Genomic DNA, 6,000 nt, shown 5'->3' on the forward strand with positions numbered 1-6,000 from the left:
GCCGGGTGGAGATTATAACAGAACATGGCCAAGATGTTCAAATGTTCATAAATGACCAGCATGGTCAAATAATAATAATCACAGTAGTTGTCGAGGGTGCAGCAAGTCAGCACCTCAGGAGTAAATGTCAGTTGGCTTTTCATAGCCGATCATTAAGAGTATCTCTACCGCTCCTGCGGTCTCTAGAGAGTTGAAAACAGCAGGTCTGGGGCAGGTAGCACGTCCGGTGACCAGGTCAGGGTTCCATAGCCGCAGGCAGAACAGTTGAAACTGGAGCAGCAGCACGGCCAGGTGGACTGGGGACAGCAAGGAGTCATCATGCCAGGTAGTCCTGAGGCATAGTCCTAGGGCTCAGGTCCTCCGAGAGAGAGAAAGAAAGAGAGAATTAGAGAGAGCATACTTAAATTCACACAGGACACCGGATAAGACAGGAGAAGTACTCCAGATATAACAAACTGACCCTAGCCCCCCGACACATAAACTAATGCAGCATAAATACTGGAGGCTGAGACAGGAGGGGTCAGGAGACACTGTGGCCCCATCCGATGATACCCCCCGGACAGGGCCAAACAGGAAGGATATAACCCCACCCACATTGCCAAAGCACAGCCCCCACACCACTAGAGTGATATCTTCAACCACCAACTTACCATCCTGAGACAAGGCTGAGTATAGCCCACAAAGATCTCCGCCACGGCACAACCCAAGGGGGGGGGCGCCAACCCAGACAGGAAGATCACGTCAGTGACTCAACCCACTCAAGTGACGCACCCCTCCTAGGGACGGCATGAAAGAGCACCAGTAAGCCAGTGACTCAGCCCCTGGAATAGGGTTAGAGGCAGAGAATCCCAGTGGAGAGAGGGGAACCGGCCAGGCAGAGACAAGAAGGGCGGTTCGTTTCTCCAGAGCCTTTTCGTTCAACTTCACACTCCTGGGCCAGACTACACTCAATCATATGACCCACTGAAGAGATGAGTCTTCAGTAAAGACTTAAAAGTTGAGACCGAGTCTGCGTCTCTCACATGGGTAGGCAGACCATTCCATAAAAATGGAGATCTATAGGAGAAAGCCCTGCCTCCAGCTGTTTGCTTAGAAATTCTAGGGACAATTAGGAGGCCTGCGTCTTGTGACCGTAGCGTACGTGTAGGTATGTACGGCAGGACCAAATCGGAAAGATAGGTAGGAGCAAGCCCATGTAATGCTTTGTAGGTTAGCAGTAAAACCTTGAAATCAGCCCTTACCTTAACAGGAAGCCAGTGTAGGGAGGCTAGCACTGGAGTAATATGATCAAATTTTTTGGTTCTAGTCAGGATTCTAGCAGCCGTATTTAGCACTAACTGAAGTTTATTTAGTGCTTTATCCGGTTAGCCGGAAAGTAGAGCATTGCAGTAGTCTAACCTAGAAGTAACAAAAGCATGGATACATTTTTCTGCATCATTTTTGGACAGAAAGTTTCTGATTTTTGCAATGTTACGTAGATGGAAAAAAGCTGTCCTTGAAACAGTCTTGATATGTTCGTCAAAAGAGAGATCAGCGTCCAGAGTAACGCCGAGGTCCTTCACAGTTTTAATTGAGACGACTTTACAACCATCAAGATTAATTGTCAGATTCAACAGAAGATCTCTTTGTTTCTTGGGACCTAGAACAAGCATCTCTGTTTTGTCCGAGTTTAAAAGTAGAACGTTTTCAGCCATCCACTTCCTTATGTCTGAATCACAGGCTTCTAGCGAGGGCAATTTTGGGGCTTCACCATGTTTTATTGAAATGTACAGCTGTGTGTCATCCGCATAGCAGTGAAAGTTAACATTATGTTTTCGAATGACATCCTCAAGAGGTAAAATATATAGTGAAAACAATAGTGGTCCTAAAACGGAACCTTGAGGAACACCGAAATGTACAGTTGATTTGTCAGAGGACAAACCATTCACAGAGACAAACTGATATCTTTCCGACAGATAAGATCTAAACCAGGCCAGAACTTGTCCGTGTAGACCAATTTGGGTTTCCAATCTCTCCAAAAGAATGTGGTGATCGATGGTATCAAAGGCAGCACTAAGGTCTAGGAGCACGAGGACAGATGCAGAGCCTCGGTCTGACGCCATTAAAAGTTAATTTACCACCTTCACAAGTGCAGTCTCAGTGCTATGATGGGGTCTAAAACCAGACTGAAGCAGTTCGTATACATTGTTTGTCTTCAGGAAGGCAGTGAGTTGCTGCGCAACAGCTTTTTCATTTTTTTTTGAGAGGAATGGAAGATTCGATATAGGCCGATTGTTTTTTATATTTTCTGGGTCAAGGTTTGGCTTTTTCAAGAGAGGCTTTATTACTGCCGCTTTTAGTGAGTTTGGTACACATCCGGTGGATGTACAGTGGTTACTGTATTTACTGTATGACTTGTGTGTGTGTCTATCTCACACATTCTTATCACTTATAATCACATTTCTTAACAAACGTTTTTAATTAAATGTACTGATGAGCCCAAGTTTTCAACTGTGTAAAATGTTTTTTACAAATCATCTTAAATCACATACAAATACTCACTGTATACAAATTCTAAGGGAAAGAAAACGGTCCTCATTTAAATTATTATTACGTCCAGAAAAGGAGATGGTAACCAGAAATATTAACACCGTTTGGAAATTATATTTCATTGTAAAATGAGAGAATTAATCAAAGATCAATGCTTTAAAGTTCCTAGGCCTCGTTGAAAAGGGCGCATGAAGGAGAGGCTCCCATCACTGAGCCCCTAAAATACATATTTGGGTCACAGAGGACACAACTTTGCAGTCACTGGGTGACTTGTAGCTCACCTGAATTGACCAGAGCTCTTGTGCGGGAGGCTGTGCATCAACTTAACTCTGCCCTCTTAGTAGTCATCTCCAATTCACCTTCAGGGAATTCTTCCCCACTGATGAGTGATGGGCAGTATGTCATGGAGGTTGCTGAGAAGATGATGCGTGTGATCTCTGATACGATGCAGAAGATTGAAGAGGCAGTGCCAAAAGGCAAGATCACTCCATGTGAATCCGATCCAGACATTGAGTCATTCCTTGGATCAATGACAGGTAAGGTCCTGGCAGTCATTGTTGACACATTGGGAGGATGCAGCAACACATCTGGAAACAGACAGGGGGCAAGAACTTGCTTCAACTTGCATAAAAAGTCTGCATTTTGTCATCACCAAAGGATCTGGAAGACACATCTGCAGCAGAAAACACCAGCAATAATGTAGGCCCTGACTCTACGGTGGACCAAAACATTACAATACTCTGGCTCTCCTCATTCCTTTAAGACGTCAAGTGCTCTTACTAGCCTAACAAATGTGCGTGACTCTGTGGCTTCCCCATCGGTCCTCACCTCTGTGCAGCGTGTTCATTCTACATCCACTGTGATTATATAGGATTTTGTAGATGATATGGAGTCTTTAACAGAATCCATTCAATGCACTTCAGAGGTCAATGCAAAACCCACTCAATGTCCCCCAACCTGGTCTGAAGTCTTTTAGGAAAAATACATTCTCTGAAGTTTGTCTCCAGTTGAAGGCTGACATTGTTTCTTTTAAGTCAGCTTCTCTTATCTCATGGTAAAGTTGTGAGCAAATCTGCCATCTCTGAACAGCCACAGGATCATTTGCAATCTGCTGAAATGGTTGCAACATCCATCCATGATCTACCAGAACCTAGCCAGAATGAGGCCCAGTTGTCAGAGGTCAGCCCAGTGGAGGATGTAGATTGACGCCTGCACCAAGGAAGTTCTCAGCATGATTCTGACTTCCAATGAATCTGAAGACCAGGAGGAAGAATGCTTCCCTGTCGAGATGCATCATCAGTCCCCAGTGCTATCCAGTATCAGGACAGTTTCATCTCCCAACTGGATGACTTCACTACTTTTCACTTGAGTTATCATCCGATGTGAGTCCACAGGAAAGCGCAACCAGCACCAAAGCCCTTAAATCTTCATTGGGTCTTCCAATCCCAAGCATCAGGAAACGATCCAGTATGCTTGGGTGGTATACCGTATACTGGGGTATTTGAAATAGTTATGGGATGGTTTTTCAATATCGTTGAAACTATTTCTTTGAAGTTTTTACATAAATGTTTATATTGGTAGCTACTTTTTAAAGGTGCAATATGCAGAAATCGCTCCTCCCTTTCCTGGTTGCAAAGAATTTGATTGGTTAGCCTAATTTCAGTTTATGCGACAAAAGAAGCAAGTATAGTGTCGAGAATGATTGTACCATCGAAACCGCTGTAAAATATAGATTCCATAACCGAAAATATTGTATTTTCAGCTGTTTGAAGCTGTGTACAAAACCGAAAGTAAAAGACGCAAAAACTAAACCTAAGAATGGGAGGCATAGAAATATTGAACATAGAACAGATCTACAGCTTCTTAGACTTGCTTTCAATGAGAATGACATATCTATAACTCACATTTCTATATGACTTTGGTCAGATCGCTCAAAAAGTTACATATTGCAGCTTTAAGTAAATACCTGCAGTCAACTTGTGCAATAGGTTAGGAGATAAAGCAGATATAGTTCTTAATATCGCTTACGGTAGTTCCCCAGAACAGTTGAGTCAGTCATGTGTTTGTTTGTAAATAGCACACACCAGGAGAAAGTGGGAGTAGTCTAGTCCAGCTGTGTATTGACAGGGGTCGCATTTTATATTGAAAGTCAACTGTATTTTTTTGCTTCAACAGAGTGATCAGGCATGTGCAACTTTAGTTTTCCATCACAGAAAATACATTAGTGCAACACATTCAGCATAAAATAGCTTAATTTTCATCAGATGACAACAGAAGTGCAATGCTATTTGGCTGGCAGTCACATAAGTAAATGAGCTTACAATGAAAAAGCAAGGTATGTTTTCCAAAAACGATGCACGGCCATAACATTTCTAATGTTTTTTCATAGAAAGAATGTAGCCATCTATATTTCCTAATGTTTGGCTTAAAGTTAATCTTGCATTTTACTGGAGAAAATTGGGCTACACCGAAAAGTACCAGAGAAAAGTAGCTACACATCAGTCAGAGCACTGTCTGCTGATAGAATGCTCTTTCTTGAATGCAACTGAAGCACAAAATTTGTCTGATGCCGAGCAGAAATTACAATAACAAGCATTTTAGATCTGCGTTTACAAATCAGCAAAATATTTCTTATGCATTTGTAAAAAAAAATCTTGGTGTTAGCTTTCTGCCGGGTTTGAGAAATCTGTACAGTTGCCATCTTGATTTCCTTGTGTTTTTTCTCCTCTATGTTCTCGACCTGTCTGCTCCTCCTCCCCTCTTCTCAGAGAAAAGCAGGCAGGCCCCTTGCCCTAGTGACTTTAGACTCCACACAGACACAGCGTGTACACATGCTGTTCTAGAGTCAGCACTGTTCTTCTTTCAGACAAGCATGCGTCAAAACTTTGTACATTTTCACAATGTCCCTCATTCACATGCACTTGTAAATGTCCAAATTTACAGAAATAGCATTCGGTAGATTCTACCTATATATGTATAACTTTATGAGTTGGATTGCCTGTCTTTCACAATTTATTTATTTTTGTTTGCGCTCGATAGCATATTTAGCTAGCCTCATCCATCAAAACGTGTTATTACTTGCGCTAATTGTGTTAGCGTTCTGGTAGTAGACGCCCAATGGGATTTTCTTTTTTTGGCGCCCCCTTGTGTACTTAGCCGGTAATGTCGTAAGCTCGGGATGAGAGAAGGACGGAAGGAATATATGAACATTTGCATATCGCCCAACCGTACTATCCAGTCAGAGAGTCCAGACAAAAGCTCTGGGGGGAGTTTGCGAGGTACTCCTAAGATCTGAGAAAAGTTTAGATCTTGCAAAACCCTCTCAGAACCCTCTTTGCCCTGCAGCAAAGCCGCTAGCCAAACCAAGATGCCCACCATGGTAAAAGACACTGTCTGTGTGTTTTCTGTGAATGTTGATTCAGAGGCATCTAAAATCATTCACACATAGGTGGCGGATGTGGATAACATCGT

This window comes from Salvelinus fontinalis, chromosome 34 (assembly GCF_029448725.1).
Source record: "Salvelinus fontinalis isolate EN_2023a chromosome 34, ASM2944872v1, whole genome shotgun sequence".
Lineage (NCBI taxonomy): Eukaryota > Metazoa > Chordata > Actinopteri > Salmoniformes > Salmonidae > Salvelinus > Salvelinus fontinalis.